Here is a 12,311-nt window from a genome sequence, read left to right as displayed (position 1 = left end):
GGTTTTTGCATGTGTAGAATCTCCAGAGAGCCTGGATGTTGAGAGACCCCAAATCTTTTGGGTGCAGGGACCCTTGAGCTGTGAAGCTGCTCTGAAGCCACGGGAGGAAGATTTATCCCAACCATCCTCACTGTGGATGGAGGCCCCAACTCCTTGGCACTGCCCAGGGAGCACTGAGGAGGGATCCAGGTCCTGCTCGTGGCTCAAGGACAGAGCTGGGCCTGTTTCCCCACCAAGCTGACAACGGTTTGCCAGCCAATCACAGAGGGAACTGCTGTCCCAAATATGATGGTAATGGGTCCAAGGCCCCCCTGGGAATGTGTCTCCCCAAACCATGGGACTCCAGCTGAGATCTGCCCACTGCATCCCAGTCTGAAGGTCCATCAGCACTTCCACTGCTGAGTTAATCTGCTGTAATCATGGGCTGAAGGGCCCCACCAGAGGGGGGGGTTTAGGGGGACATAGCACCTGCCCCCCTGGCTCTGCCTCAGTTTCCCCAACAACACCCCCTGTAATTCCCAGCCTCTGGCTTTTCCCAGAGCCATCCCAGCTCAGGATTGAGGCAGACTCAGGTCCATGAGCTGAACAGGCTCAGCACCACACGTGGGGGTTTGCAGCAGAGGGAAGAAGCAGGATGAGGCCCAACTGTTGGCATGGGGATTTTTCCACCGTTGCAGCACCAGCATTATCCCGGCAGGAGGAGGGCAAAATTCCCGCTGGGCTGAGCAGAAGCTGGAGGGGTAATGCACCACCCCAGCAGAGCAGAGCTGGCAGGATTTGCCCCACTGCACCCCTTACCCCAGCAAAGCCCGTCCCCCGTGGGGCCGCTGACGCCTCACCCTCCATCTGCTCTCCCTGGGGACGCCCCCGCCGCGTCCCACCCTCGTCCTGCCTCCCCCGGGATGCTCCTCAGCCCCGGGATCAGCCCCCGCTGGGCATTGCCCACCAGCAGCACTCGGGGGGCGGTGGCAGCGGTGCCTCCATCCCCCCCTCAATCCTCTCCCGGTGGGATCACCCCCCCCTCCCGCAATCCAAAGGCGGCTCGCTGGGGATGGAGACGGAGGGGATGAGGATGGAAGGGATGAGGATGGAGGGGATGAAGACGGAGGGGATGGAGACGGAGGGGATGAGGATGGAAAGGATGAGGATGGAAGGGATGGGGACGGAGGGGACGGGGATGGAGGCACCGTTGCCACGGCAATGGCAGCGCAGACCCCACAGGTGCCGCGTTCTGCCGGGTGCACACGTGGCCCAACATGACGCACCCGCACCCAATCCCCCCCATCCCACTCTTCCCTGCCCAGCCCCCCTCTCCCATCACCTCGGAGCCCCCGCGGGGGGCGCAGCCCTTGTCCGGCGGCTCCTCGGCCGCGCCGCTCATCCCGCCGGAGGCGAAGGCGGCGTCCACGCCGTCGCCGATGTCTCGCATGTCCTCCAGCGCGATGGTGAACTGCGCCAGAGTCCTCACCATCTGCAGCATGCGGGTCCCGGGGGTCGCTCCGGCCCACGCGGCCCAGGGAATGCACAGAAACGATCCCTGTTCCTCCCTATCTCTCCCCCCCAGGTGTCCGCTCGGAGCGATGCGGCGCGCAGGGAAAAGGGGAGAGAGAGGAGCTATTTATATCGACGGGAATATATAAAGATATGGATGTAGAAAAGCCCTCCTGCAGACGGAGGGGGGGTGTGCGCCTGCGTCCGTGGCGGCTCCGGGTTCCCGGCCCCGGGAATTACCGAGGCACGGGCAGAGGGAGCGATCGGGAGAGGGAGGCAGAGCCGTGCCCACACAGACACGCGCGGATGCGGGCAGGGCCGGATCCTGCCGGGGATGCTCCTGGCAAAGCTGTGCCCAAGGAGCATGCTGGGGTGGAGGGGGGAGATGATGCTTCCTTGGGAAGGGGGGATGCACGGATGGTGCTGGGATGGGGGGCTCAGCATCCCTGGGGTCTCCATCAATATCCCCCTTCAGGACCTTACTGGGATGGGGGCTCAGCATCCTTGGGGTCTCCATCCCCATCAATATCCCCTCTCCCTGGCCTTACTGGGATGGGGGCTCAGCATCCTTGGGGTCTCCATCCCCATCAATATCTCCCTCCCTGGCCTTTCCAGCACCCCAAAGCTGGGGTGGAGCATCCTTGGGATCTCCATCCCCATCAACATCCCTCTCCCTGGCCTTGCAGAACCCCAAAACTGGGATAGGGGGCTCAGCATCCTTGGGGTCTCCATCCCCACCAATATCCCGCTCCCTGATCTCATTGGGATGGGGTGCTCAGCATCCTTGGAATCTCCAGCCCATCAATATCCCCCTCCCTGGCCTTGCAGAACCCCAAAACTGGGATGGGGGTCTCAGAGAAGGGTTTTCACCCCAGTTTTTCCCTCTGGCATTGGAAATGCAACCCTACTTGGCCTCCTGAAGAAGGATGGGAACTCTCCCACCTTATTTTCTTTTTTAATTAGGATTAGGCTGCAAATCCATCAGTTTGCTCTTCCCCACCCAGGAGGGTCTTAAGCATTCCCAGGGATTTGAAAACACCTTAAAATGCTTACAAAAGGCCCTGGGATATTGTGTCCTGCCTCCAGCCCTGCAAACAAGGAGGCACTGACACAGGGAAGTCCCAAACCCTTCATTTTTAAAACAAAAAAGGCAAAAGGGAGAGCAGGAACGTACATCCTGCTGGGATGGGGCGCTCAGCATCCGTGGGGTCTCCATCCCTGTCCATATCCCTCTTCCCTGACCTTACAGACAGGGAAACTGAGGCACATTCCCATCTTTCCACCCCACCATCACCTCAGCACCGACAGTGATGCCTCCTGCCCAGATGTGCTTGTAACACTCCCCTCCTGCTTTGTTAATTAAATCTAATTAGCTGCTCACCCTGTTTCCACAGCAACCATTCCATTGCAGCCGGGAAATTTCCTCCTGGTAATGAGGATCATGATCATCCCACCCCAGGGAGGGAGCAGAGAACGGACAACTCAGCGCATGTCATGGCAGCTCCAGCAGCCTTTAATGCTTCCCTGGCACTGGGATCAGGGAGGAGGGACCTGCAGCACCCAGAGTGAGAATGATGGGAGCCAGGACAGCTAATTACAGCCGGGTAATGAGGCTGCTCGCAAGGCAGCAGCTCCTGCAACTGCAGTGCCCTGGTCATCCCAGATCCATGGCTGTTGGAATCCTGGCTCTATCTGGCTTGTTTGGGTTACAATCCTGAGCTCTTCTGGGATCCAATTTCTTGGATCCATATGCATCACAATCCCAGGCCCACTGGACTGCAATCCCAGGCTGTTCTGAGTTCCAGTCCCAGACCTATTAGGGCTGCAACCCCAAACCCATCTCCGCTGCAGTTCCTGGTATATCTGCATTGCAACCCAGGAATGCAATCCTGGGCTCTTCTGGGATGCAATTCCAGATCCATTCCTGTAGTAATCCCTGTTTTATTTGGGTTCCAATCCCAAACTAATTTCTATTGCAATCCCAGATTCATCTGGGTTCCAATCCCAGAACTAACTGGACCCACCTGGGTTGAACCTTTGGACCTGTTTGTGCTGTAATCCCCACCTGGGTTGTATTTCCAATCCCATCCCTGTTGCAATCCCAACTCCATTCCTGTTGTAATCCCGGACCCACCAGGGATGCAAACCTGGGTCCATCCACATTGCAGTCCTGGGCTCATTTTCACTGCAATTCCTGATCCATATGGATTGCAATCCCAACACCATTCCTCCTGCAATCCCAGTCCCATTCCTGGACTCACCAGGGATGCAAACCTGGGTCCAACTGCATTGCAATCCTTGATGCATCTGGGTTGCAATCCCAACCCCATCCCTGCTGCAATCCCAACTCATTTCCTGCTGCAATCCCAACCCCATTCCCGCTGTAATCCCAACCCCATCCCTGCTGCAATCCCAACCCCATCCCTGCTGCAATCCCAACCCCATCCCTGCTGCAATCCCAACCCCATGCCTGCTGCAATCCCAACCCCATGACTGCTGCAATCCCAACCCCATCCCTGCTGCAATCCCAACCCTATGCCTGCTGCAATCCCAACCCCATGCCTGCTGCAATCCCAACCCCATGCCTGCTGCAATCCCAACCCCATCCCTGCTGCAATCCCAACCCCATGCCTGCTGCAATCCCAACCCCATTCCCATTGCAATCCCAACCCCATTCCCGTTGCAATCCCAACCCCATCCCTGCTGCAATCCCAACCCCATGACTGCTGCAATCCCAACCCCATCCCTGCTGCAATCCCAACCCTATGCCTGCTGCAATCCCAACCCTATGCCTGCTGCAATCCCAACCCCATTCCCGTTGCAATCCCAAACCCATGCCTGCTGCAATCCCAACCCCATACCTGCTGCAATCCCAACCCCATTCCCGTTGCAATCCCAACCCCATCCCTGCTGCAATCCCAACTCATTTCCTGCTGCAATCCCAACCCCATTCCCGTTGCAATCCCAACCCCATTCCCGTTGCAATCCCTGCCCCACTGGATCCGCCCCCCGGTCCCCTCGGTGCCGGTGACGCCGCGATGTCGCCGCAGTGTCCCGGCTGCTCCGCCTCCTCCAGCCCTCCCACGGGATCCCTGATCCCTGGGGCGAGCAGGGGGATCCCTCCATCCCGGGAGGCTCCTTCCCGCTCCCCAAACACCGCCCTCGGATCAATCCCTTCATCCACGCCAGCATTCCCAGTGGATTCTCCGCTGTCTGCTGGCGAGGCTGAGCTTTCTGCCGACGGATTCGGAAACCTCTCCCAGTCACACCCTTTAGATGCTACGAGGGAGAAGGATGTGTGGAGAGGGGTTAATCCCAGGGAACCCTGAATCCCGCCGTGCCCCGCGGGGCCCGATGGATGCCGGCCCGCCATCCCCTGGAAAAGGCCAGAGCGGTGCCGGCCATTCCCGAGCCCATTCCCGAGCCCGGACCCCCCTGCCAGCGGCCCGCAGCCCACAGGAAATTCCTGGGAGTGTTTGGCCACTCCAGCAGCGCTGCCTATTTTTAGGGCTGTCTAAAATATGAGCCGGCTATTTTTAGCCCTGTGGCTCTTTGTAAACACCTTTAGATTTCCTTTTTTTTTTTTTTTTTTTGCCCCCCAACCCGAGTGTTTCCTTTCCCCCAAAACCCAAACCCTCCCGGGAAAAGCCTGCCAATCCCTTGGAATGGAGCCAAGGGGCTCATCCTTCGCTCCAAAGGCTTGTGCCAGCGTGGCAAGGATGCTCCTGAAAGCACAAAGATGGAGAAGATCCAGCCCTGGGCAGTGGGGGGGCACCCCAAAACTGGGATGGGGCTTGGAGAAGGGTTTTCCCATCAGCTTTTCCCTCTGGCACTTGGCCTCCTAAAGAAGAATGGGAGCTCTCCCACCTTATTTTCTTTTTTCATCAAGCTCAGGGTGCAAATCCATCAGTTTGCTTCCCCCACCCTGGAACAGTGATCCATGAGGAGCTGGAGCATCCCCAGGAATTTTCAAACATCTTAAAATATTTTAAAAAAAAGGACTTGACATATTGTGTCCTGGGGCGAAAATACCTGGATTTAGGAAAAATCTGGAGTGTTTCAGACCAGTTTGGGAGTGGGATTTGCAACTCAGGGCCTTCCCAGCTCAACTTTGCCGTAGCTGCGGAAGGAGGAGCTAATCCTGCCTCCAGCAAAATTATTCCCACCCCTCCAAAACATGCCAAAATTTTAAGAGCAAATAAATACAAGTTGTTTTTCCCTCATTACAGCCTGTTCCTGCTGCCAGGTCCTGATTCTCTGCACTGCTGGGGGGAGATTCCCTGGGATCACGTAGTGATGGATGTGCTGGGAGCAGCCTGAACCTTGGCACCTCCTTGAAATCTCCATTCCCAGCTTGAAAGAAACTGGGATTTCTGCAGATTCTGGAATTTCTGCAGATTTTTCTTTCTCTTGTTCCCAGAGTGGATCCCACTAGAGGGAGCTGGGACATAGTGGGAAACACTGGTCCCTGGGGACATTCCCCAGCTCCAGGGCACAGTGAATGCCCAACTTTAACAATTTTATCACACTCTTTGCTCTATTTCTACCAAAACCCTGGGAAAAAAAAAAGACTTGGAAACAAAACAGGACCTGCTTCCCTCCATCCCAGCCTCCACCACAAATGGCATCACCCCAGCATGGAAAACATGCTGGTAAACCTGGAAAAACCTCTGGCTGGCACCACCATCCAAAGCAGGACAATGCTGTTAAATCCAATCTCATATTTCCTCAGTCCCTCAGTTTCTGGCAGGGAACCACTTGGGAAAAATCCCATTCTATCCTTCTGGGATGTTTTTTAAGCAGGAGGTTGGATTGGGTTTTGTAGGGCTTTCAAGGCAAACCCAAGCAGCCTTTGTCTCGGGATAAGTTATCCTGTATGTCCCACACCATTCTGTATTCCACATGGATAGAGGGATGGCAGCCACCAGGGAAAAGACCTGCTTTTGCTGGGGACCAGCCACTGCCATTCCTGGCATCCTTGGGTACTAATCAATCAGCTCCATCCCTGGAGTCCAGTCACTGCTATCCCTGGTACCAGTCCCCCCAGTCCCTGGGTACCAGTCACTTCATTTTCGGGGCATGTCAGCCCATCCCTGGGTACCAGTCACCTCCATCCCTGGTACCAGGCACTGCCATCCCTGGGTATCATCCACCTCTATCCCTGGGCACCAGTTACCTTCATTCCTGGACACCAGCCACCTCCATCCCTGGTGCCAGTCACCTCTGTCCCTGGCAAGACACCTCCATCCCTGAGTACCCATCATCCCATCCCTGGGCACCAGTCACATCCATATCCCTGAGTGCCAGTTATCTCATTCCTAGGCACAATCACCTCATCCCTGAATACCGGTTATCCCATCCCTGGGCACCAGTCACCTCATCCCTGGGCATAAATCACCTCCATCCCTGGGTACCAGACACTTTCCACCCTAAATACCAGTCATCCCATCCTCGGGCACCAATCACCTCCATCCCTGGGTGCCAATTATCTCATCCCTGGGCACCAGTCACCTTCATCCCTGGGTATCAATCCCTGTCATCCCTGGCCACCAACCACCTCCCTCCCTGCTCCCAAGTGTCCTCATCCCTGAACACCACTCATCGCATCCCTGGGGACCAGGCGCCTCCATCCATGGGCACCAATCACCTCCATCCCTGAGCACAGGTCACGTCCTTCCCAGGACATGCTACCTCCTCCCTGACCACCAACCGCCTCCTTCCCTGCTCCCAAGTGTCCTCATCCCTGAACACCACTCATCCCATCCCTGGGGACCAGCACGCTGCACCCCCGGGACCACCAGGCCCTGTGTCCAGGGGGAACCATTCCCATGGGAACACAGGGACCATCCAAGCATCACATCCAGGACTGCATCCCCTCCCTTCCCAGCCTCTGGCTGCTCTCCCACGGGTAAGAGAAGTCCAAGCTCTCCAAAGAGTAACTTCTTGAAAGGAAATAAGGGCATAAATCAGCAGCTCTGATCCAACCCCGCTCCGGTTACTAATAATATTCCCATGTTTATCCGCAGTCCTGGGGCTGGACATGTTTGCTTTTCCCTCGCTCGTGGTTTTTCCCAGGCTCCCAGCTCACAGAAGAGCATTGATTTGTTCAGGGATGCTCCCATGGAGAAACCCAGCAGCACAGCCACCTCTGGGATGGGGAGGAAGATGAGGAGGAGGAGGAGGAGGAGGGGAAAAGCAGCTTCAGCCCCAAACGACTGCACGAGAATCCCGTTGTTTTCCCTTCTCTGGCTTCCCGGCCGTGGTGATTCATCCCAGGAGGACAAGGCCTGGCTGCAACTCTGCTTGTTAAGTGTGAGAAAAAAGCAGGAACAAAAAACCTAAAGGAGTTGGGGGCAAGTTTTTGCAGGGCAGGGTGGGAGGATGCCAGGCATCCCGAGGCTGTCCAGGGGAGCGGTGCCGGTGGGATGGGGAGAGGGGACATGGTGGGAGGCTCCTTTCCCAAAGCACCACAAATTCATCCTCTAACTGTGCCCTGGGGCTCTTCCCATGGGATTTGCACTTGAAATCGGGGTTTGCACCACCAGTGCTGGGGGGAGACCCTGCCAAAATATGAGGATTGGGGTCTTGCTGGTGCATCTCCAGCCATCCTCCCTGCACTGCTGGCAGCATCCCATGGATCCCCCCTCTCCATGCTCCCCCCAAATTAACCACCCCATCCATGACCTGGCATGCTGGCAGAGCCCCTGAACACCCAGTGTCCCTGTGGTTCAGGACACAGCAGGGGGTTTGCCAGCCCCCTGTTCCCATCCAGCCTTTGCCGAGGCCCAGAGCAACTTTCACCAAATATGGAAGGTTTTTTTTGCCTCCGGATTTCGGCAGCAGGGCCACGGCCAAGAGCGCAGCTTTCCAGATGCTGAGGTCAGCCCAGCCCTGCTTCCCTCCCCCTGCTCCTTCTCCACGGCCTCCCAGTGGGATTGGCCTCGCATCCATCGGGAGAGGATGGCTCACTGGCACCCCTGGATCCCCCAAAAGCCACACCCTGCATCCTACAGCACCCCAAAAGCAACAGTGATGGGATTCTGGGGAGAGAAGGAAACCAGAGAAAAAGGTGTCCAGTGCTGGCACACCTTGGCATCTCCACAGGACATGCCCTGGGTGCCAGGTGGAATGGGGTGTGGATCCTGGTGAGGGTGTGCAGGCAGACTTGGGACACCCAGGAGAGTGCCAGCCTGGCACGAGAGGGGTGATGGGCACCAGGAGCCACTGGGGATGGGGCCAGGGGCCGACAGGTACCGGGAGGCACCGGGCACCCAGGTCTCCAAGTGGACCCAGAATTCCAAGCACACCAGAAGCCAAGGGGTATCCAGGACCCAAAGGGCACTCAGGAGGGATGCTCAGGAGCTGATGGTTGCCCAGGAGCTCCCTGGAGTCCATGGGCACCCAGGAGCTGATGGGCACCAGGATCTGGCAACATCAAGGACCTTCTGGGCACCAGAGAGTCAACAGATATCCAGGATTCCATGGACACCCAGAAGCCAACAGACATCCCATGGGCATCCAGGAGTTGATGGATGGATCCAACAGAGACTGTGGCCATCCATGAATCAACATGCACAAAGGAGGTGCTGGACACCCAGGAGCCAACAGACACTCACATCCAGAGTCCGTGGGCACCCAAGAACTGATGGATTCCCAGCATCCAAGACGTGCCCAGGAGTCCACGGGCACCTAGGAGCCAATGGACACCCAGAGTGGACGGGGATGCAGGAGCTGATAGATTCCCAGGATCCAACAGGCATCAGGATGTCAGGCCCCCATGGGCTGATGGGCCCCCAGGAGCCAACAAGGACCAGAATTCCATGGGCATCCAGAAATCCATAACCACCCAGGAGCTGAAGGACATCCAGGAGCTGAAGGACACCCAGGAGCTGATGGACACCCAGGAGCTGAGAGATGGATGCTTAGGATCAAACAGGTACTAGGAGTCTGTCCATGGATCCACAAACACCCAGGAGCTGAAGGACACCCAGGAGGTAGGAGCCCCAAACATCCCGTTCCGTGCCCCTTGCCCAGGATTTCTCCTGTCCTTCCTGCCTGGATCCATGTCCTTGGCAGCAGCAACCAGCAGCCTTCATCCTCAGCACCCCCTGTGCCCCACGGACACCCAGTGCCACAGCACCCCCTGGGCGGGTCCCCTCATCCAGCACAGCTGCAACCGGGGCAGGAGGGCCCTGGGGAGGGGGGGAAGCCCAGCCCTGGCCAGGAACGCCCACATCCCACGTCACACCACGTGGTGACACCTCCCCTGCCCTGTCATTGTCACAGTGACACCCCGGGGTGAGGGGTGAGGGAAGGAGGGGGGGTTCAGCATCTACTGACCTGAGCCAGGTTTGGATGATGGAGGGATGAGTTCCCTCTCCGCTCCCTGAGGCTCTGAGCCATCTACATCCCATCTCACTGGGCTTTGGGGCAACCCAAAAAGAGACCAAAGGACCGGAGTCGGTCCCCTACCGCTCCTGCCGGTGTTTCTGCCGAGGGGTCAGGATGAAACTCTTCCAAAAAAAAAAAAAATGCAGGGAGAAAGATGCCAAATCAGGGCAGGCCGACGAGTCTGCTGCTACTCCAGCTAAAAAAAGCAGGAAACCATATCCCAGGCTCGGAGATGCCAATCTTCCCATGCAAACAACTCCCTTCTTGTTTTTTTTGGAGAGTATCAGAGGGCTCAGGAACAGGCAGTTACAAATAGCAACTCCAGGGCACCACCAAGGAAACCTTCTCCAGCCCCAGGAATCGTGCAGGGATGCTGGTGTCCTCAGACCAGGATGGTGGCTTCTCCAGGGGGGACCTGGTGGTGGCTGTTCCCCCCTTTTGGGATGGTGACTCTTCCACGGGGTGCGTGGTGGTGGTTGACCCCACACTGGGATGGTGACTCTTCCAGGGGGGACTTGCTGGTGGCTGTACCCTCATCAGGCTGGTGACTTCTCCAGAGGAAGCCTAGTGGTGGATACCACCACAGGTGTCCTTTTCCCAGCACATCCATGTCCTGGTGGGGTTCACTGGCGTCCTGGATGTCATGGTGGGGTGGAAGGCGGTGGTGGCCGCCCCATGGCTCCCAAAAAGGGACATGCCCAAGGTCTCTGAGCCAACACAGGGCACGGGGGTCACACAAACCCAACTTCCACCAACCCCCCCAAAATGAAAGGGCTCCAACTCAAACACCCCACACGAGGCCCACGGGAACACACGGCTCGGGGACGACCCCCCTCTGCAGCCAGGAATGGTGCTCCCAAGGCACTGCCCTGGTGGCAGGAGCTGGGCAGGCCGGGAGCAGCCCCCTGCCCCCCCGGAAGCCGAGCGGCTCCGACGGGAGTTTGCCCGGAGAGAGAGTTACTGGAATAGTTTTACCCAGATGCTGATTTTCCTCCTCCCTTCCATTGGCCAGGCCACAGTTCCCAAAGACCCAAAAGCAAACACACTATTTTTAGAGGAGAGTTCATTTACTGGAGCCATTCCCTTCGAAATTCCTCACTCATCCTCTCCATGGAAACCAAGGGAGCCCGGAGAAACAGCCCCACTGGGACCAACCTTCAGAGCTTTAAAAAGAGCCACGTTGAGGCAGAGGGGGTGGAAGTGGCTGATTTTTCTCCTCTGGACACATCCTGGCCTGGAGGTACCATGGTGGGAATGACAAGGGACTTGTTTTGGTGGGTTCTGTCCGTGCAAGCCGGGCTTGATGCCTTCAGGAGGAGACGTCCTGGAAGATGGATCATGGCCACTCCAAAAATCATGTCTGGCGTGTGGGGGGTTGCTGTCTTGGATGGGTGGTGGGAATGGGTGGAGAGGGATGGCTAGGGGAGCATGGACATGGATGGAGAAGGATAGAGATGGGAGGAGGTGGGTGGGTGGAGATGGATGAATGATGGATGGATGGATGGATGGGAGGGAGGGAGGGATTCTCTTTCCCTGCTTTCCAGGGAACACCTTGGGAGAAGAGGAAACTCCACCAGCCAAACCCCAGTGCTGCCTCTCTGCTCTGTCCTTTCGTGTGATGGCACCACCTTCTCCCTCCTGGATTGAGGAGTCCCTGCTGCAGCTCTGGAGCTCTGGGAACTGCCCCATCAGGACCTGCCTGGTCAGCACAGGGGATGGAGCTCAGCAACGAAGTCACAGCAAGGGGAGACCTCAGCACCTCCCACCACACTGGGATCAGCATCCATGGGGAATCTCCCACTTCAGGAATATGCCCAGGAGAGGTTCTAAATCAGGGAGCCACAGAATCACTGAACAGTTTGGACTGGAATGGACCTTAAGTTCATCCTGTTCCATCCCCTGCCATGGGCAGGGACACCTTCCACTAGACCAGGTTTCTCCAAGGCCCATCGAGCCTGGCTTTGAACCCTTCCAGGGATCCCACAACCCTGGCAATGATGGACTAATGCTGCAGCAACACCTGGGAAGCTCTGAGCCCCCATCCCAGCTGACATTGGCAGGAGGATCCTGACAAAGCACATCTCAGAGATGCCGACCTGCTGCTTTCCTGGCAGGAGCAGATGGGAGAGCAAGGCCAGCTCCTCCCAGCAGGAGCTTTGGAGGCATGTGATTTTCCATGGAAAAGCCCAGGCATCTGTGTATGGATGCAGGCAGGGTGCAGGGAGGCTGCCCAGGAATGCAGAGCCGGGGATGGTACAGCCCTATCCCATCCCTGGGCATCCCTGGGTGCCCCTCTGCAACACAGAGCACCTGGATTTCTCCAGCACCAGGGATCTCCCTGTGCATCCCTGTGTCCTTCCCAGCACCAGGGATCCCCCTGTGCATCCCTGAGTTCATCCCAGCATGAAGGATCTCCCTGTGCATCCCTG

At 57.3% G+C, this 12,311-nt stretch overlaps 2 protein-coding genes across 3 annotated transcripts in view; one reads left to right on the top strand and one right to left on the bottom strand.

Moving 5' to 3' along the window:
- LOC127467504 (uncharacterized) overlaps positions 1-12,311 on the top strand; it is a 229,949-nt gene that overhangs the window by 40,100 nt on the left and 177,538 nt on the right. The gene's annotated exons all lie outside the window — the stretch shown is intronic.
- The window catches only part of ARHGEF17 (Rho guanine nucleotide exchange factor 17), a 31,813-nt gene that overhangs the window by 11,772 nt on the left and 7,730 nt on the right, over positions 1-12,311 (bottom strand). The window lies entirely within an intron of this gene.

Source organism: Manacus candei, unplaced genomic scaffold (genome assembly GCF_025592945.1).
Source record: "Manacus candei isolate 608988 ecotype Guabito, Panama unplaced genomic scaffold, ASM2559294v1 h1tg000014l, whole genome shotgun sequence".
Lineage (NCBI taxonomy): Eukaryota > Metazoa > Chordata > Aves > Passeriformes > Pipridae > Manacus > Manacus candei.
The sequence above is the reverse complement of the archived record's forward strand: the minus strand, read 5'-3'. Positions and strand labels throughout refer to the sequence as shown.